Here is a 21,044-nt window from a genome sequence, read left to right on the forward strand (position 1 = left end):
AGATAGCAGTTAATTGCAGCTGTGGCACAGTGTGTACAGGGAGGTCAGGGAGAGGGTGTGTTATTGGATTTCATAAGTTACTGGATATGTTGGAGCCTTACTGTACTGTGTGTGTGTGTGTGTGTGTGTGTGTGTGTGTGTGTGTGTGTGTGTGTGTGTGTGTGTGTGTGTGTGTGTGTGTGTGTGTGTGTGTGTGTGTGTGTACAGTGGTGGAAAATGAGGCAGCGCAGGAGGGTTTTTATGACAAATCGCTCCTAGCTGGCACCGTACTTAGAAGCCTAGTCTAATTATTCATACATAACATGTTGCAGATGCTCTCCAAGATTCTCTGTGTACAGTGTGTGTGTTTATGTATGGTTGTGTGTGTTTTTGTCTGTCCTGCTGACAGTTCTAATGCTCTGAAATCTTAACTGTGTACAACCTTTTCCATTCCAGAAGGTGTTGTGTGATAGGCCGAGCTCAGACGGAGAGCCGCCCAATGAGAACGGGACACACCGTCACCGGCTGTAAGGACCAAGGTGAAACCAGGGAGGGGTCTGGAAACACTGAAAAACGCTCTCTGTCTCTCTTCTCTCCATCTCTCTCTCTCTCTCTCTCTCTCTCTCTCTCTCTCTCCTCTCTCTCTCTCTCTCTCTCTCTCTCTCTCCATCTCTCTCTCTCCCTCCATCTCTCTCTCTCTCTCTCTCTCTCTCTCCCTCCATATCTCTGTCTCTCTGTGTGTGTGTGTGTTACCCAACAGCAGTAAATTCCTGTCCTGTAGGGGGATTGCTAACTCAGCCCTGATTGATAGACATGTGTGTTTAATAGTTTGTCTATAACAGCTGGGGGAAACAATGATTGTTGAAATATGGGCACAACCTTTTTTCTCCAAATGAGCTCAATTGGGGATCTCTGACTGATGTGTTTTGACAGTTTGCTGTAATTTGATCCGTTTAAGTTCAGGCATTTATTGCATTCACTCTTATTAGTTAATTATATCGCCCTCTGGAGGATTGGAGGGTAATGCAGTTTGACAACCACTTTTGTTCCCCTACTGTCGATCTCCAACTATTTTATACCCAATTCCAAAGGGACCCCTAGCTTCTAGCCCATAGACCCTTCATGTAGAACTAAGAGGCTAGGTTAGTGTGATACAGCTCCACTTTGCTCTCTGATAGACCAGGTTGAATATCTGTCATATAATAATAATAATAATATAACCCATTTAGCAGACGCTTTTGTCCAAAGCGACTTACAAGTCGGCTGGGGCCACTACTTTTATTGTTTACACTGCTCCAATCCTCTCAGTCCATATTGTTTACTCTGCTCCAATCCTCTCAGTCCATATTATTTACTCTGCTCCAATCCTCTCCGTCCATATTGTTTACTCTGCTCCAATCTTCTCCGTCCACATTGTTTACTCTGCTCCAATCCTCTCAGTCCATATTGTTTACTCTGCTCCAATCCTCTCAGTCCATATTGTTTACTCTGCTCCAATCCTCTCAGTCCATATTGTTTACTCTGCTCCAATCCTCTCAGTCCATATTGTTTACACTGCTCCAATCCTCTCAGTCCATATTGTTTACACTGCTCCAATCCTCTCAGTCCATATTGTTTACTCTGCTCCAATCCTCTCAGTCCATATTGTTTACTCTGCTCCAATCCTCTCAGTCCATATTGTTTACTCTGCTCCAATCCTCTCAGTCCATATTGTTTACTCTGCTCCAATCCTCTCAGTCCATATTGTTTACACTGCTCCAATCCTCTCAGTCCATATTGTTTACTCTGCTCCAATCCTCTCAGTCCATATTGTTTACTCTGCTCCAATCCTCTCAGTCCATATTGTTTACACTGCTCCAATCCTCTCAGTCCATATTGTTTACTCTGCTCCAATCCTCTCAGTCCATATTGTTTACACTGCTCCAATCCTCTCAGTCCATATTGTTTACTCTGCTCCAATCCTCTCAGTCCATATTGTTTACTCTGCTCCAATCCTCTCAGTCCATATTGTTTACTCTGCTCCAATCCTCTCAGTCCGTATTGTTTACTCTGCTCCAATCCTCTCAGTCCATATTGTTTACTCTGCTCCAATCCTCTCAGTCCATATTGTTTACTCTGCTCCAATCCCTCTCAGTCCATATTGTTTACTCTGCTCCAATCCTCTCAGTCCATATTGTTTACTCTGCTCCAATCCTCTCAGTCCATATTGTTAACTCTGCTCCAATCCTCTCCGTCCATATTGTTTACTCTGCTCCAATCCTCTCAGTCCATATTGTTTACTCTGCTCCAATCATCTCAGTCCATATTGTTTACTCTGCTCCAATCCTCTCAGTCCGTATTGTATGTCACCAGTGGCTGATGACATCACCCCATATCTCTCGTCCTGCATCTTCAGGCTAAATGACGACCACACACCCGCCCTTCTCACACCATTTCACCCCAGCTCTTTCTGAGGGAAAAACGAGTCTCCAACCCCTCTTTTTCAGCTTAATCATCCACATTCCTTCCATGGCTGGTAACTAACGGCCTTGATTCAGTGGAATCAAATGAACCTGATCAGAGAGTTTTCCCCCCAATTCTTTCTCAGAAAAAGGAGGAACACATTATAATAATCATCCTTTTAAAAGTGAAGCTCTTTCACATCTGTGTGTCTGGTTTCCTACCTTAGGCCCGGGGTCTGCTGTGTGTGTGTGTGTGTGTGTGTGTGGCCAGAGAAACAATAGCCGTGTTTGGGAACAAATGGCCACATATGTAATGAAGTCGTCGCCATGGCAGATATCATCTCTATCATGGTAACTGGATCTGGGTACTGATTGATGCAGCGAAGGATTTGTGTGTGTGTGTGTGTGTGTGTGTGTGTGTGTGTGTGTGTGTGTGTGTGTGTGTGTGTGTGTGTGTGTCTGTGTGTGTTTCTGTGTGTGTGTGTGTGTGTGTGTGTCTGTGTGTGTTTCTGTGTGTGTGTGTGTGTGTCTGTGTGTGTGTGTCTGTGTGTGTGTGTGTCTGTGTTTCTGTGTGTGTGTGTCTGTGTGTGTGTCTGTGTGTGTGTGTGTGTGTGTGTGTGTGTGTGTGTGTGTGTGTGTGTGTGTGTGTGTGTGTGTGTGTGTGCAGAAGCACTCCAGACTCAGAGCATCAGATGCCTCACTATGATGACATCATTCGTGGGGAATTTTGAACCACTGCCTCAGAAACCTTCTGTCCTGTCTCTCTCCTTCCTGTCTCTCTCCTTCCTGTCTCTCCCCTGTGTCTCCTCTGTCTCTCTCCCTGTGTCTCTCCCTGTGTCTCCTCTGTCTCTCTCCTGTGTCTCTCCCCTGTGTCTCCTCTGTCTCTCTCCTGTGTCTCTCTCCTGTGTCTCCTCTGTCTCTCTCCTGTGTCTCTCCCCTGTGTCTCCTCTGTCTCTCTCCCTGTCTCTCTCTCCTGTGTCTCCTCTGTCTCTCTCCTGTGTCTCTCCCCTGTGTCTCCTCTGTCTCTCTCCTGTGTCTCTCTCCTGTGTCTCCTCTGTCTCTCTCCTGTGTCTCTCCCCCTGTGTCTCCTCTGTCTCTCCTCTGTGTCTCTCTCTCCTGTGTCTCCTCTGTCTCTCTCCTCTGTCTCTCTCCTGTGTCTCCTCTGTCTCTCCCCTGTGTCTCCTCTGTCTCTCCCCTGTGTCTCCTCTGTCTCTCTCCTGTGTCTCTCTCCTGTGTCTCCTCTGTCTCTCTCCTGTGTCTCTCTCCTGTGTCTCCTCTGTCTCTCTCCTCTGTCTCTCTCCTGTGTCTCCTCTGTCTCTCCCCTGTGTCTCCTGTGTCTCTCTCCTGTGTCTCTCTCCTCTGTCTCTCTCCTGTGTCTCCTCTGTCTCTCCCCTGTGTCTCCTCTGTCTCTCCCCTGTGTCTCCTCTGTCTCTCTCTGTGTGTCTCCTCTGTCTCTCTCCTGTGTCTCCTCTGTCTCTCTCCTGTGTCTCCTCTGTCTCTCTCCTGTGTCTCCTCTGTCTCTCTCCTGTCTCTCTCTCCTGTGTCTCCTCTGTCTCTCTCCTCTGTCTCTCTCCTGTGTCTCCTCTGTCTCTCCCCTGTGTCTCTCTCCTGTGTCTCTCCCCTGTGTCTCCTCTGTCTCTCCCCTGTGTCTCCTCTGTCTCTCTCCTGTGTCTCTCCCTGTGTCTCCTCTGTCTCTCTCCTGTGTCTCCTCTGTCTCTCTCTGTCTCTCTCCTGTGTCTCCTCTGTCTCTCCCCTGTGTCTCCTCTGTCTCTCCCCTGTGTCTCCTCTGTCTCCCCATGTCTCCTCTGTCTCTCTCTGTGTCTCTCCCCTGTGTCTCCTCTGTCTCTCCCCTGTGTCTCCTCTGTCTCTCCCCTGTGTCTCCTCTGTCTCTCTCCTGTGTCTCTCCCCTGTGTCTCCTCTGTCTCTCTCCTCTCTCCCCTGTCTCTCCTGTGTCTCTCTCCTGTGTCTCTCTCTGTCTCCTGTGTCTCCTCTGTCTCTCTCCCTCTCCTGTCTCTCTCCTGTGTCTCCTCTGTCTCTCTCCTGTGTCTCTCTCCTGTGTCTCCTCTGTCTCTCTCCTGTGTCTCCTCTGTCTCTCTCCTGTGTCTCTCCCCCTGTGTCTCCTCTGTCTCTCTCCTGTGTCTCTCTCCTGTGTCTCCTCTGTCTCTCTCCTGTGTCTCTCTCATGTGTCTCCTCTGTCTCTCTCCTGTGTCTCCTCTGTCTCTCTCCTGTGTCTCTCTCCTGTGTCTCCTCTGTCTCTCCTCTGTCTCTCCTGTGTCTCCTCTTGTCTCTCCCCTGTGTCTCCTCTGTCTCTCCCCTGTGTCTCCTCTGTCTCTCTCCTGTGTCTCCTCTGTCTCTCTCCTGTGTCTCCTCTGTCTTCCTGTGTCTCCTCTGTCTCTCCCCTGTGTCTCCTCTGTCTCTCTCCTGTGTCTCCTCTGTCTCTCTCCTGTGTCTCTCCCCTGTGTCTCCCCTGTCTCTCTCCTGTGTCTCTCTCCTGTGTCTCCTCTGTCTCTCTCCTGTGTCTCCTCTGTCTCTCTCCTGTGTCTCTCCCCTGTGTCTCCTCTGTCTCTCTCCCTGTGTCTCTCTCCCCTGTGTCTCCTCTGTCTCTCTCCCTGTGTCTCCCTCTGTCTCTCTCCTGTGTCTCTCCCCTGTGTCTCCTCTGTCTCTCTCCTGTGTCTCTCCTCCTGTCTCCTCTGTCTCTCCTGTGTGTCTCTCTCATGTGTCTCCTCTGTCTCTCTCCCTGTGTCTCCTCTGTCTCTCTCCTGTGTCTCTCCCTGTGTCTCCTCTGTCTCTCTCCTCTGTCTCTCTCCTGTGTCTCCTCTGTCTCTCCCCTGTGTCTCCTCTGTCTCTCCCCTGTGTCTCCTCTGTCCTCTCCTGTGTCTCCTCTGTCTTCCTGTGTCTCCTCTGTCTCTCTCCTGTGTCTCCTCTGTCTCTCCCCTGTGTCTCCTCTGTCTCTCCCCTGTGTCTCCTCTGTCTCTCCCCTGTGTCTCCTCTGTCTCTCCCCTGTGTCTCCTCTGTCCTCTCCTTCCTGTCTCTCCCCTGTGTCTCCCTCTGTCTCTCTCTCCTGTGTCTCTCCCCTGTGTCTCCTCTGTCTCTCTCCTGTGTCTCTCTCTCTGTCTCTCCTCTGTCTGTGTCTCCTGTGTCTCTCTCCTGTGTCTGTGTCTCCCCCTGTCTCTCTCCTGTGTCTCCTCTGTCTCTCTCCTGTGTCTCTCCCTGTGTCTCCTCTGTCTCTCTCCTGTGTCTCCTCTGTCTCTCTCCTGTGTCTCCTCTGTCTCTCCCCTGTGTCTCCTCTGTCTCTCCCCTGTGTCTCCTCTGTCTCTCCCCCTGTGTCTCCTCTGTCTCTCTCCTTCCTGTCTCTCCCTGTGTCTCCTCTGTCTCTTCCTGTGTCTCTCCCCCTGTGTCTCCTCTGTCTCTCTCCTGTGTCTCTCTCCTGTGTCTCCTCTGTCTCTCTCCTGTGTCTCTCCCCTGTGTCTCCCCTGTCTCTCTCCTGTGTCTCTCCTGTGTCTCCTCTGTCTCTCTCCTGTGTCTCCTATGTCTCTCTCCTGTGTCTCTCTCCTGTGTCTCTCTCCTGTGTCTCCTCTGTCTCTCTCCTCTGTCTCTCTCCTGTGTCTCCTCTGTCTCTCCCCTGTGTCTCCTCTGTCTCTCCCCTGTGTCTCCTCTGTCTCCTCCTGTGTCTCTCTCCTGTGTCTCCTCTGTCTCTCTCCCTGTGTCTCCTCTGTCTCTCTCCTGTGTCTCTCTCCTGTGTCTCCTCTGTCTCTCTCCTCCTGTCTCTCTCCTGTGTCTCCTCTGTCTCTCCTCTGTCTCTCCCCTGTGTCTCTCCTCATCTCTCCTGTGTCTCCTCTGTCTCTCTCCTGTGTCTCTCTCCCTGTGTCTCCTCTGTCTCTCTCCTCTGTCTCTCTCCCCTGTCTCCTCTGTCTCTCTCCTGTGTCTCCTGTGTCTCTCTCCTGTGTCTCTCTCCTGTGTCTCCTCTGTCTCTCTCCCTGTGTCTCCTCTGTCTCTCTCCTGTGTCTCTCTCCTTTGTCTCCTCTGTCTCTCTTCTGTGTCTCTCTCCTGTGTCTCCTCTGTCTCTCTCCTGTGTCTCCTCTGTCTCTCTCCTGTGTCTCTCTCCTGTGTCTCCTCTGTCTCTCTCTCCTCTGTCTCTCTCCTGTCTCCTCTGTCTCTCCCCTGTGTCTCCTCTGTCTCTCCCCTGTGTCTCCTCTGTCTCTCTCCTGTGTCTCTCTCCTGTGTCTCCTGTGTCTCCTCTGTCTCTCTCTCCTGTGTCTCCTCTGTCTCTCTCTGTGTCTCTCTCCTGTGTCTCCTCTGTCTCTCTCCTCTGTCTCTCTCCTGTGTCTCCTCTGTCTCTCCCCTGTGTCTCCTCTGTCTCTCCCCCTGTGTCTCCTCTGTCTCTCTCCTGTGTCTCCTCTGTCTCTCTCCTGTGTCTCCTCTGTCTCCTGTGTCTCCTCTGTCTCCTCCCTCTCTCCCCTGTGTCTCCTCTGTCTCTCCCTGTGTCTCCTCTGTCTCTCCCCTGTGTCTCCTCTGTCTCTCTCCTTCCTGTCTCTCCTGTGTCTCCTCTGTCTCTCTCCTGTGTCTCTCCCCTGTGTCTCCCCTGTCTCTCTCCTGTGTCTCTCTCCTGTGTCTCCTCTGTCTCTCTCCTGTGTCTCTCCCCTGTGTCTCCCCTGTCTCTCTCCTGGGTGTCTCTCTCCTGTGTCTCCTCTGTCTCTCTCCTGTGTCTCTCCCCTGTGTCTCCTCTGTCTCTCTCCTGTGTCTCCTCTGTCTCTCTCCTGTGTCTCTCCCCTGTGTCTCCCCTGTCTCTCCTCCTGTGTCTCTCTCCTGTGTCTCCTCTGTCTCTCTCCCTGTGTCTCCTATGTATCTCTCCTGGGTGTCTCTCTCCTGTGTCTCTCTCCCTGTGTCTCCTCTGTCTCTCTCCTCTGTCTCTCCTCCTCTGTCTCTCTCCCCTGTGTCTCCCTCTGTCTCTCCCCTGTGTCTCCTGTCTCTCTCTCCTGTGTCTCTCTCCTGTGTCTCCTCTGTCTCTCTCCTGTGTCTCCTCTGTCTCTCTCCTGTGTCTCTCTCCTGTGTCTCCTCTGTCTCTCTCCTCTGTCTCTCTCCTGTGTCTCCTCCTGTGTCTCTCCCTCCCCTGTGTCTCTCTGTCTCTCTCCTGTGTCTCTCTCCTGTGTCTCCTCTGTCTCTCTCCTCTGTCTCTCTCCTGTGTCTCCTCTGTGTCTCTCCTGTGTCTCCTGTGTCTCTCTCCTGTGTCTCTCTCCTGTGTCTCCTCTGTCTCTCTCCTGTGTCTCCTCTGTCTCTCTCCTGTGTCTCTCTCCTTTGTCTCCTCTGTCTCTCTTCTGTGTCTCTCTCCTGTGTCTCCTCTGTCTCTCTCCTGTGTCTCCTCTGTCTCTCTCCTGTGTCTCTCTCCTGTGTCTCCTCTGTCTCTCTCGCTGTCTCTCTCCTGTGTCTCCTCTGTCTCTCCCCCTGTGTCTCCTCTGCCTCTCCCTGTGTCTCCTCTGTCTCTCTCCTGTGTCTCTCCTGTGTCTCCTCTGTCTCTCTCCTGTGTCTCCTCTGTCTCTCTCCTGTGTCTCTCTCCTGTGTCTCTCTCCTGTGTCTCTCCCCTGTGTCTCCTCTGTCTCTCTCCCCTGTGTCTCTCTCCTGTGTCTCCTCTGTCTCTCTCCCTGTGTCTCCTCTGTCTCTCTCCTGTGTCTCTCCCCTGTGTCTCTCTCCTGTGTCTCTCTCTCCTGTGTCTCCTCTGTCTCTCTCCTGTGTCTCTCTCATGTGTCTCCTCTGTCTCTCTCCTGTGTCTCCTCTGTCTCTCTCCTGTGTCTCTCTCCTGTGTCTCCTCTGTCTCTCTCCTCTGTCTCTCTCCTGTGTCTCCTCTGTCTCTCCCCTGTGTCTCCTCTGTCTCTCCCCTGTGTCTCCTCTGTCTCTCCTGTGTCTCCTCTGTCTCTCTCCTGTGTCTCCTCTGTCTCTCTCCTGTGTCTCCTCTGTCTCTCCCCTGTGTCTCCTCTGTCTCTCCCTGTGTCTCCTCTGTCTCTCTCCTGTGTCTCTCCCCTGTGTCTCCTCTGTCTCTCTCCTGTGTCTCTCCCCTGTGTCTCCCCTGTCTCTCTCCTGTGTCTCTCTCCTGTGTCTCCTCTGTCTCTCTCCTGTGTCTCTCCCTGTGTCTCCTCTGTCTCTCTCCTGTGTCTCTCTCCTGTGTCTCCTCTGTCTCTCTCCTGTGTCTCCTCTGTCTCTCTCCTGTGTCTCTCCCCTGTGTCTCCTCTGTCTCTCTCCTGTGTCTCTCTCCTGTGTCTCCTCTGTCTCTCTCCTGTGTCTCTCTCATGTGTCTCCTGTCTCTCTCTGTGTCTCTCTCCTGTGTCTCCTCTGTTTCTCTCCTGTGTCTCTCTCCTGTGTCTCCTCTGTCTCTCTCCTGTGTCTCTCCCCTGTGTCTCCTCTGTCTCTCTCCTGTGTCTCCTCTGTCTCCTGTGTCTCCTCTGTCTCTCTCCTGTGTCTCCTCTGTCTCTCTCCTGTGTCTCCTCTGTCTCTCCCCGTGTCTCCTCTGTCTCTCCCCTGTGTCTCCTCTGTCTCTCCCCTGTGTCTCCTCTGTCTCTCCCCTGTGTCTCCTCTGTCTCTCTCCTTCCTGTCTCTCCCCTGTGTCTCCTCTGTCTCTCTCCTGTGTCTCTCCCCCTGTGTCTCCTCTGTCTCTCTCCTGTGTCTCTCTCCTGTGTCTCCTCTTGTCTCTCTCCTGTGTCTCTCCCCTGTGTCTCCCCTGTCTCTCTCCTGTGTCTCTCTCCTGTGTCTCTCCCTCTCTCTCTCCTGTGTCTCTCCCTGTGTCTCCTCTGTCTCTCTCCTGTCTCTCCTCTGTCTGTCTCTCCTGTGTCTCCTCTGTCTCCCCCTGTGTCTCCTCTGTCTCTCCCCTGTGTCTCCTCTGTCTCTCCCCTGTGTCTCCTCTGTCCTCTCCTTCCTCCTCCCCTGTGTCTCCTCTGTCTCTCTCCTGTGTCTCTCCCCCTGTGTCTCCTCTGTCTCTCTCCTGTGTCTCTCTCCTGTGTCTCCTCTGTCTCTCTCCTGTGTCTCTCCCCTGTGTCTCCCCTGTCTCTCTCCTGTGTCTCTCTCCTGTGTCTCCTCTGTCTCTCTCCTGTGTCTCCTATCTTATCTCTCCTGTGTCTCTCTCCTGTGTCTCTCTCCTGTGTCTCCTCTGTCTCTCTCCTCTGTCTCTCTCCTGTGTCTCCTCTGTCTCTCCCCTGTGTCTCCTCTGTCTCTCCCCTGTGTCTCCTCTGTCTCTCTCCTGTGTCTCTCTCCTGTGTCTCCTCTGTCTCTCTCCTGTGTCTCCTCTGTCTCTCTGTCTCTCTCCTGTGTCTCCTCTGTCTCTCTCCTCTGTCTCTCTCCTGTGTCTCCCTCTGTCTCTCCCCTGTGTCTCTCTGTCTCTCTCCTGTGTCTCTCTCCTGTGTCTCCTCTGTCTCTCTCCTGTGTCTCCTGTGTCGCTCTCCTGTGTCTCTCCTGTGTCTCCTCTGTCTCTCTCCTGTGTCTCCTGTGTCTCTCTCCTGTGTCTCTCTCCTTTGTCTCCTCTGTCTCTCTTCTGTGTCTCTCTCCTGTGTCTCCTCTGTCTCTCTCCTGTGTCTCCTCTGTCTCTCTCCTGTGTCTCTCTCCTGTGTCTCCTCTGTCTCTCTCGCTGTCTCTCTCCTGTGTCTCCTCTGTCTCTCCCCTGTGTCTCCTCTGTCTCTCCCCTGTGTCTCCTCTGTCTCTCTCCTGTGTCTCTCTCCTGTGTCTCCTCTGTCTTTCTCCTGTGTCTCCTCTGTCTCTCTCCTGTGTCTCTCTCCTGTGTCTCTCTCCTCTGTCTCTCTCCTGTGTCTCCTCTGTCTCTCCCCTGTGTCTCCTCTGTCTCTCTCCTGTGTCTCTCTCCTGTGTCTCCTCTGTCTCTCTCCTCTGTCTCTCTCCTGTGTCTCCTCTGTCTCTCTCCTCTGTCTCTCTCCTGTGTCTCCTCTCTCTCTCCTCTGTCTCTCCTGTGACTCTCTCCTCTGTCTCTCTCCTGTGTCTCCTCTGTCTCTCTCCTCTGTCTCTCTCCTGTGTCTCTCTCCTGTGTCTCTCTGTCTCTCTCCTCTGTCTCTTTCCTGTGTCTCTCCTCTGTCTCTCTCCCTGTCTCCTCTGTCTCTCTCCTCTGTCTCTCTCCTGTGTCTCTCTCCTGTCTCCCTCTGTCTCTCTCCTCTGTCTCTCTCCTGTGTCTCCTCTGTCTCTCTCCCCTGTCTCTCTCCTGTGTCTCCTCTGTCTCTCTCCTGTGTCTCTCTCCTGTGTCTCTCTCCTGTGTCACCTCTGTCTCTCTCCTCTGTCTCTCTCCTGTGTCTTTCTCCTCTGTCTCTCTCCCGTGTCTCTCTCTGTCTCTCTCCTCTGTCTCTCTCCTGTGTCTCTCTCCTGTGTCTCTCTCCTGTGTCTCCTCTGTCTCTCTCCTCTCTCTCTCCTGTGTCTCCCTCTCTCTCCTCAGTCTCTCTCCTTGTCTCTCTCCTCTGTCTCTCTCCTCTGTCTCTCTTTGTCTCTCTCCTGTGTCTTTCTCCTCTGTGTCTCCGTCTCTCTCCTGTGTGTCTCTCCCTCTGTCTCTCCTCTGTCTCTCTCCTCTGTCTCTCTCCTGTGTCTCTCTCTTGTGTCTTTCTCCTCTGTCTCTCTCCCTGTGTCTCCGTCTCTCTCTCTTGTCTCCTCTCCTCTGTCTCTCTCCCGTGTCTCCTCTGTCTCTCTCCTGTGTCTCTCTCCCGTGTCTCCTGTGTCTCTCTCACGTGTCTCTTCTGTCTCTCTCCCGTGTCTCCTCTGTCTCTCTCCTCTGTCTCTCTCCCTCTGTCTCTCTCCTGTGTCTCTCTCCTGTGTCTCTCTCCCGTGTCTCCTCTGTCTCTCTCCTGTGTCTCTTTCCTGTGTCTCTCTCCTGTGTCTCTCTCCTGTGTCTCTTTCCTGTGTCTCTCTCCTGTGTCTCTCTCCTCTGTCTCTCTCCTCTGTCTCTCTCCTGTGTCTCTCTCCTGTGTCTCTCTCCTCTCTCTCCTCTGTCTCCTCTGTCTCTCTCCTGTGTCTCTCTCCTGTGTCTCTCTCCTCTCCAATCCAAACAACAGGGACCAGCAGATTGTATCTTCAGACACACAGAGACAGCCTTTAAGGCCTGGTTTAGACCACAGTATTTCCAGGATAATGTTCACTGTCATTGTGTCCATGGGTCTCTTTGGGTAGTAGGCCTAATTTCTGACCAAAATATTCAAATGATCTGCTTGTCTATTACAGTCTCATCAGGTACTGTGATCATAGTTGAATTGTTAAAGATTACAGTACTGTGATGGTCTAGCTCTCTGGCATTGTATGTCTCTCTCTCTCTCCCCCTCCCCCCTCTCACTCTATACCTTCTCTCTCTTTCTCTCCCTCCCCCTCTATACCTTCCTTTTTCTCTCTCTCACTCTCTCTCCCCTCCTCTCTCTCTGTCTCCCTCGCCAACTGTCTCTCTCTCTCCCTCAGGTAAAGGGAAGAAGGACTCTCAGAAGAGTCAGAAGGGAGGCACGCTGAGTAAAGGGGCGGGGAAGAAGATCACTAAGATCATTGGCTTAGGCAAGAAGAAGCCGTCCACTGACGAACAGACCTCTTCAGCCGAGGAGGACATACCCACCTGTGGTAAGACACCTGTTAGGGGTTAGAGGTCACATCTGGGGTGTAGAGGACAACCTATATCAAGGGTGGATTGGTCGTATAGGTGCTCTGTTAAAATGTGTTCCAATACATTGTTGTTGTTTCTATGTAGAATGTACGGGGACATGCCTTGACTTACAACAACCAGAACTGCAGCTATTGACCCATTTCATTTACATTTACATTTAACTCATTTAGCAGACGCTCTTATCCAGAGCGACTTACAAATTGGTGAATTCACCTTCTGACATCCAGTGGAACAGCCACTGTACAATAGTGCATCTAAATCATTTAAGGGGAGGATTACTTATCCATTTCCTGGTCTGCTGTTTCACCATTGGTCACTTTACCACACCCCTTTATTCTAACTGGTCCGTCTTGCCTGATTGACAGGCTACCTGAACGTGCTGTCCAATAACCGCTGGCGTGAGCGTTGGTGTCGTCTGAAGGACAACCAGCTGCTGCTTCATAAGGACCGTACTGATCTGAAGACCCACACGGCCAGCCTGCCCCTCAGGGGCTGCGAGGTCAGCCCGGGACTGGACTCCAAACACCCTTCGCCTTCCGCCTGCTCCGCAACGGACAGGAGGTGGCTGTACTGGAGGTAGGTTGGTGGTCAATGGGTGGAAGTTGGTCATAGATTCAGATCTGGGATCAGCCACCCACCACGCCAAATCTGAACCTTCATGTTCAAATCATCAGATCTGACCTTAAATCAGCGCCCAAGGGGCATCTTCCCACACCATCAAATGCACTAACTAGCTAGTGAGTAGCTTTGTGGTCATGTGATAGTTTGAGTTGGATATAAAATAGTGCTGGATCTCTCTAAACCCTGTTCTCTCCAGGCGTCCTCCTCAGAGGTCATGGGTCGGTGGCTGGGGATGCTGCTAGCTGAAACAGGCTCTATCACAGACCCTGCAGCTTTACATTATGATTACATAGATGTAGAGACCGCAAACGTTATCCAGCTGGCCAAGCAGTCCTTCTGGTGAGACGCACACACGCACGCACGCACGCGCACGCACACACACACACACACACACACACACACACACACACACACACACACACACACACACACACACACACACACACAGATGTAGAGACTACGCCAAACGTTATCCAGCTGGCCAAGCAGTCCTTCTGGTGAGACACACACACACACACACACACACACACATAGGGGTAATTTTGTTTTCCAGATGGGCTGTGAGCAGTTCTGGGCTGATGAGATGTAGTCATTGTTTGTGTTTGTCTCTAAGTTGTTATTCGTATGTTTATATCTGGTGCAAAAAAAAGGAAAAACTAAATATCTATATTTTATTAAAGATGGGGTGTTGGTGGGTATGTTGGCCGAGTGTGTGCATGCGTTTTGAAATCCACCAAAAAGGCAAGCGTTGTATGACAGTTGGGACGGGTGCATGATGGTATGTGTCCACTATGAGGTTTTGAAAAAACCCCTCAGCCCCTGTTGAGTTAGGAATGCACGACTCTGGATCAATGTTTTCCCTGAGAGGATGTGAGTCACTCTCTTACCAGCATTGTTTTCACCAGAGCACTGTGTGCAGTCCAGTCCTGCCCACACAAACAAACCACAACACACTTAGCAAAGGGCTGGATGAAGAGTTTCAATATCAACTGGATTACTAAATGATTGGACTGTTATTTGTATGATGGGGACAATATGAGACAACAGCTATAAGGGTCCTTAAAGGCAAATTCGCTCCTTATTCCCAATAGGGCTCTACATTTCTATAGATGACTAGGATTTTGAGGAGAAGGTGTCATTTGTCCTTGTATAGTAACTCACAGTGTCCTCCTCAGCTTCACCAGTAAACGTGCTGTATCTCCCAACCCTTATCTGGACAACCCTGCCAACAGTTACGCATGTCCCTCTGGAATGGCACTGCACTATGATGATGTGCCCATCAATGGAATGGTAAGCACACACACACACACACACACACACACACACACACACACACACACACACACACACACACACACACACAAAATATCTATATATAAGAACAAATGGGAGCAGTATCTCTCCATCTCCTGTCTGGATGCTGCATTGTGATGGCTTGCATCAGGGACATCTTTTGTTTCTCATCCTCTCTCGCTCCCTCTTTCCCATGCTCATCCCTCTGATTCAATTATTGTGCAACTTTCAAGTACGTTCTGCTCCAACTCACTGGTCTGTAACAACAACATCAACCCTTTGGTGTCCTCTCTTTCTCTTCTCCTCCCCCCTTTTATCGTCTCATTTGCTGGCTCCTTTGTTCACTCTGTTTCACATTTTCATCTCCCCTTCTCTCTTATCATTTTCTTTCTTTATATTTCCTCTTCTCTCCTCTTCTCTCCTCTTCTCTCCTCCTCTTCTCTCCTCTTCTCTCCTCCTCTTCTCTCCTCTTCTTCTCTCCCCTTCTCTCCTCTCCTCTTCTCTCCCCTTCTCTCCTCTCCCCTTCTCTCCTCTTCTCTCCTCTTCTCTCCTCTTCTCTCCTCTTCTCCCCCCTTCTCTCCTCTCCTCTTCTCTCTTCTCCTCTCCCTTCTCTTCTCTCCTCTCTTCTCCTCTCCTATCCTCTCTTCTCTCTCTCCCCTTCTCTTCTCTCCTCTCCTCTTTGCATACCTTCCTCTATCGTAAGGACCCCGAGGCGCTATACTCCAGCCCTGCCACCGGAGGGCGACGTCTGAGAGAGGAGGTGTTGTATGAGAACACTGACCCCGACCTGTATGAGAACATGCCTTCGCCCAAGCTGGCTGCCCGCTACTCCCCCAAGCCCAGTCGCCTGGCATCATCCTCCTCCTCCTCTTCCTCCAGCCACTACAAAACCCCTGGCCCTGTCAAATCCAAACTCCTCTCCTCTTCCTCCGCTTCCTTGGCTAACACTAACACTAAAGCCATTGCTCAGGTGACTAACGCACTGCTTTCCTAACATTTATGCAACCCTAACACTGAACTCTTCTCTTTCATATCAACTGCATAGTTCACTTCAAAGTCAATGTTTATCAAACATTTTCATACCTAAAAGATGTTGGGACCCTTGTGACATTTCTTGTATAGACCCAAATGTCAATGACATCATCTAAATTCCATCGAATAACTTTATGATTTTGGCGTGAACTCTCCCTTTAACTAAATATGAATTAAAACAGATAGCAATTATTTTCTACGGGAGAGGTGACAAGGATACTGTATGTAGAGACAAGGGGATTGGACAGGGATACTGTATGTAGAGAGGAGGGGATTGGACAGGGATACTGTATGTAGAGAGGAGGGGATTGGACAGAGATACTGTATGTAGAGAGGAGGGGATTGGACAGAGATACTGTATGTAGAGAGGAGGGGATTGGACAGAGATACTGTATGTAGAGAGGAGGGGATTGGACAGGGATACTGTATGTAGAGAGGAGGGGATTGGACAGAGATACTGTATGTAGAGAGGAGGGGATTGGACAGAGATACTGTATGTAGAGAGGAGGGGATTGGACAGATACTGTATGTCTAGAGGAGGGGATTGGACAGGAATACTGTATGTAGAGAGGAGGGGATTGGACAGAGATACTGTATGTAGAGAGGAGGGGATTGGACAGATACTGTATGTCTAGAGGAGGGGATTGGACAGGAATACTGTATGTAGAGAGGAGGGGATTGGACAGATACTGTATGTAGAGAGGAGGGATTGGACAGATACTGTATGTAGAGAGGAGGGGATTGGACAGATACTGTATGTAGAGAGGAGGGGATTGGACAGATACTGTATGTAGAGAGGAGGGGATTGGACAGATACTGTATGTAGAGAAGGAGGGGATTGGACAGAGATACTGTATGTCTAGAGGAGGGGATTGGACAGAGATACTGTATGTAGAGAGGAGGGGATTGGACAGATACTGTATGTAGAGAGGAGAGGAGGGGATTGGACAGAGATATTGTATGTCTAGAGGAGGGGATTGGACGGATACTGTATGTAGAGTAGAGGGGATTGGACAGAGATACTGTATGTAGAGAGGAGGGGATTGGACAGATACTGTATGTAGAGAGGAGAGGAGGGGATTGGACAGAGATATTGTATGTCTAGAGGAGGGGATTGGACGGATACTGTATGTAGAGTAGAGGGGATTGGACAGAGATACTGTATGTAGAGAGGAGGGGATTGGACAGAGATACTGTATGTAGAGAGGAGAGGAGGGGATTGGACAGAGATATTGTATGTCTAGAGGAGGGATTGGACAGATACTGTATGTAGAGAAGAGGATTGGACAGGGATACTGTATGTAGAGAGGAGGGGATTGGACAGAGATACTGTATGTAGAGAGGAGGGGATTGGACAGAGATACTGTATGTAGAGAGGAGGGGATTGGACAGAGATGCTGTATGTAGAGAGGAGGGATTGGACAGATACTGTATGTAGAGTAGAGGGGATTGGACAGAGATACTGTATGTCTAGAGGAGGGGATTGGACAGAGATACTGTATGTAGAGAGGAGGGGATTGGACAGAGATACTGTATGTAGAGAGGAGAGGAGGGGATTGGACAGAGATATTGTATGTCTAGAGGAGGGGATTGGACAGATACTGTATGTAGAGAAGAGGGGATTGGACAGGGATACTGTATGTAGAGAGGAGGGGATTGGACAGAGATACTGTATGTAGAGAGGAGGGGATTGGACAGATACTGTATGTAGAGAAGGAGGGGATTGGACAGAGATACTGTATGTAGAGAGGAGGGGATTGGACAGAGATACTGTATGTCTAGAGGAGTGGGATTGGACAGATACTGTATGTAGGTATGTAGAGAGGATGTGATTGGACAGGGATACTGTATGTAGAGGGGATGGGATTGGACAGAGATACTGTATGTAGAGAGGAGGGGATTGGACAGGGATACTGTATGTAGAGAGGAGGGGATTGGACAGAGATACTGTATGTCTAGAGGAGGGGATTGGACAGAGATACTGTATGTAGAGAGGAGGGGATTGGACAGAGATGCTGTATGTAGAGTAGAGGGGATTGGACAGAGATACTGTATGTAGAGAGGAGGGGATTGGACAGAGATACTGTATGTCTAGAGGAGGGGATTGGACAGAGATACTGTATGTCTAGAGGTGGGGGATTGGACAGAGATACTGTATGTAGAGTAGAGGGGATTGGACAGAGATACTGTATGTCTAGAGGAGGGGATTGGACAGAGATACTGTATGTCTAGAGGAGGGGATTGGACAGAGATACTGTATGTAGAGAGGAGGGGATTGGACAGAGATACTGTATGTAGAGAGGAGAGGAGGGATTGGACAGAGATATTGTATGTCTAGAGGAGGGGTTGGACAGATACTGTATGTAGAGAAGAGGGATTGGACAGGGATACTGTATGTAGAGAGGAGGGATTGGACAGAGATACTGTATGTAGAGAGGAGGGATTGACAGATACTGTATGTAGAGAAGGAGGGGATTGGACAGAGATACTGTATGTAGAGAGGAGGGGATTGGACAGAGATACTGTATGTCTAGAGGAGGGGATTGGACAGATACTGTATGTAGGTATGTAGAGAGGATGTGATTGGACAGGGATACTGTATGTAGAGGGGATGGGATTGGACAGAGATACTGTATGTAGAGAGAGGAGGGGATTGGACAGGGATACTGTATGTAGAGAGGAGGGGATTGGACAGAGATACTGTATGTAGAGAGGAGGGGGTTTTGGACAGAGATACTGTATGTACAGAGGAGGGGATTGAAGAGAAGGATTAAATAATGCAATTTGAGTCTCAATTCTTGTTACATGTGTTATTCCTGCAGAGACATGCTTTGTTTTAATATAATGGTGTTGATACTGGCCACCCAGAATCTAGGTTTCCAGACATTATCCTCAAAATCCCGGCTGGCTTAGTCCTACTGTAGTGTGTCTCTTAGTAATGTGATTAAAAACATGGCCATGCAGAGGAATGGTGTTACAAGTATATTGAGCCCCTCGTAAAATGTCCAGTTTTGAGTGTATGGGAGTTAGGGTCTGAGACATTGACCATGCACTCTTTAGCAAACCTTAGCTGGAGGCCTTGATATTAACTGACAGAAGTAGGGGGGGGGGTCAAATAGCTGCAGTGTGTTAGGCTGCGTATCTCTCAGAGCACTGCGGACCACCCTGCTTTTAGAGGGTTGTGTGTGTATGTGTGTGCGTGTGTGTGTCCTCAATATGTTCACACTACTCCTTGCCTTTACACTGACCATCACCTCCATATTATGTCATTATTTTATATTTGTAAAGACGTTACAGCACGTGTCCAACTCATTCCACGGAAGGCAGAGTGTCTGCTGGTTTTCGCTCCTCCCTTGTACTTGATTGATTGATTAAAGGTCATTGATTAGTAAGGAGCTCTCCTCACCTGGTTGTCTAGGTCTTAATTGAAAAAGCTGAAAGCAGCAGACACTAGGCCCTCCATGGTATGACGTTGATGCCCCTGGTCTACATAAACCTGACATGTACTGAACGTGGCACCCAGCACTGTTACACACATTAGGCATCACATGGCGTTGTAGAGTTGCTGTTTCCCAGCAGAGCGTGTGTGTGTGTGTGTGTGTGTGTGTGTGTGTGTGTGTGTGTGTGTGTGTGTGTGTGTGCCCATCCTCAGATGAACCTTTCATTGTCATCAGACACACAGTCACACACACACTGCAGGGGTAATGCAGCACAGTAGGACTGGGATTACTGTGTTATGTTTAACTTAAAATGTGTTTGTACAGCTGTGCACAGAGACGTTCTCATGATCATATCCACCTGGGGAGGTTGGTGGACATTGTGGTTTTTTATTGAAGTTGTTTTTGTAGCCATTGTAACTGTCTGTTCACTTCATGGTTTTCATTATATGTGCAAATTATACTTAGCAGTTTTAAGCCTGTGCATTTCAAACCAGATTATGAATAGATGTTCTCTCTTCCTCCTTCTCAACCAATCAGCTGAAGGGAAAAAAGGTCCCAGTGACCAATGGGACAGCGTCTAAACAGAAGGTGGACAAGAACCAGGCCAAGAAGACCAATGGAACAACCACCAATGGAACAGCATCTGTGAAACGCAACAACTCCAGTAAGTGTGTGTGTGTGTGTGTTTCTGTGTGTGTGTGTGTGTTTCTGTGTGTTTCTGTGTGTGTGTGTGTGTGTGTGTGTGTGTGTGTGTGTGTGTGTGTGTGTGTGTGTGTGTGTGTGTGTGTGTGTTTCTGTGTGTGTGTGTGTTTCTGTGTGTGTGTGTGTGTGTGTCTGTGTGTGTGTGTGTGTTTATGTGTGTTTATGTGTGTGTGTGTGTGTTTCTGTGTGTGTGTGTGTGTGTTTCTGTGTGTGTGTGTGTGTTTCTGTGTGTGTGTGTGTGTGTGTGTGTGTTTCTGTGTGTGTGTTTGTGTGTGTGTGTGTGTGTGTTTCTGTGTGTGTGTGTGTTTGTGTGTGTGTGTGTGTGTGTGTATGTGTGTGTGTGTTTCTGTGTGTGTGTGTGTGTTTCTGTGTGTGTGTGTGTGTTTCTCTGTGTGTGTGTGTGTGTTTCTGTGTGTGTGTGTGTGTGTTTCTGTGTGTGTGTGTGTGTGTGTGTGTGTGTGTGTGTGTGTGTGTGTGTGTGTGTGTGTGTGTGTGTGTGTGTGTGTGTGTGTGTGTGTGTGTGTGTGTGACAGTATGTGTGTGTGTGTGTGTGTGTGTGTGTGTGTGTGTGTGTGCGATAGAGACACATTCCCATGAGTACATTACAGTCTGCAAATCATGACACCCAGTACTGGCATGTTAATTCATCTGGTGCTCGTCTGTCACTTCCAGTCATCATTATACCAGCCACTGGCTGTATATACAGCAGTAGCCTGGTCTTAGTAGACACTAAGTCTGGTGCCCCACTCCTCAGTCAAACACACCGCTGATCGCTTTCTAGGAAAACTGAAACACCACAATAAGCCGGAAAATGCCGGAATTCCCAACTGACAGTTGGTGAAGCAGCAGGAGCAGACATATTTTGGGTGGAGCTAATACAGTTTCTTAGAAACCATCCGTCGTAAAAACCCAACCTTGTGGATGACTGTCACTACATATCCAGACCAAACTAACACTCATATTTGGCCAGGGGACAGAGTGGTCACTGGTGGGGCTAATCTGTATGATGGAGGGCTGTGTCTATTCAGTAATGCTGTGGATCTACGACCGTTTTGAACCCGCTTTCTCAAGACATTTTGGATTCAGTGTCTGTTACACAATCCTTGTTTCATCTCAAGCTAAAATAGGCCCATATCGTTGTGTCGATGGTTGAAGATTTCAAGTGGTGGTTTGAATGAGTATACAGTCCTTCGTAAAGGCTAATGTTCTAGTGAGGAGCACACACACACACACACAGACACACACACACACACGTGTCATTTGTGGTGTGGAGAGGCTCCAGTGGCTTAAGGTTTCTTATTCAGGTTATTATTTTCCAGCAGGGTTGGACCCTACCCTCTTCTGGGTGATTAACAGGTATTTCTGGGCTGAGGCTTGGGTTCACTGGGTTTCTGGTCAGTTTATGAACTCTGATGAGCATTGGTTGAACCATTGGTCGGTTCTTTCTCCTCTCCCTCCTCCCCTGTTCTCCCCTATCATCACCCTGTTGTCCCCTCCCATTCTGTTCTCCCCTATCATCCCCTGTTCTCCCCTCCCATTCCTCTCATCCCCTGTTCTCCCCTCCCATTCCTCTCATCCCCTGTTCTCCCATTCCTCTTATCCCCTGTTCTCCCCTCCCATTCCCCTCTCATCCCCTGTTCTCCCATTCCTCTCATCCCCTGTTCTCCCCTCCCATTCCTCTCATCTTCTGTTCTCCCCTCCCATTCCTCCCCTCATCTCATCTGTTCTCCCCCTCCCATTCCTCTCATCTTCTGTTCTCCCCTCCCCATTCCTCTCATCTTCTGTTCTCCCCTCCCATTCCTCTCATCTCCTGTTCTCCCCTCCCATTCCTCTCATCTCCTGTTCTCCCCTCCCATTCCTCTCATCATCCCCTGTTATCCCATTCCTCTCATCTCCTGTTCTCCCATTCCTCTCATCCCC

General features: G+C 49.9%; 1 pseudogene; it reads left to right on the top strand.

Annotated features, from left to right (window-relative positions):
• The window catches only part of LOC135516431 (actin filament-associated protein 1-like), a 90,337-nt pseudogene that overhangs the window by 62,992 nt on the left and 6,301 nt on the right, over positions 1-21,044 (top strand).

The sequence above is a fragment of the Oncorhynchus masou genome, chromosome 27 (assembly GCF_036934945.1).
Source record: "Oncorhynchus masou masou isolate Uvic2021 chromosome 27, UVic_Omas_1.1, whole genome shotgun sequence".
Lineage (NCBI taxonomy): Eukaryota > Metazoa > Chordata > Actinopteri > Salmoniformes > Salmonidae > Oncorhynchus > Oncorhynchus masou.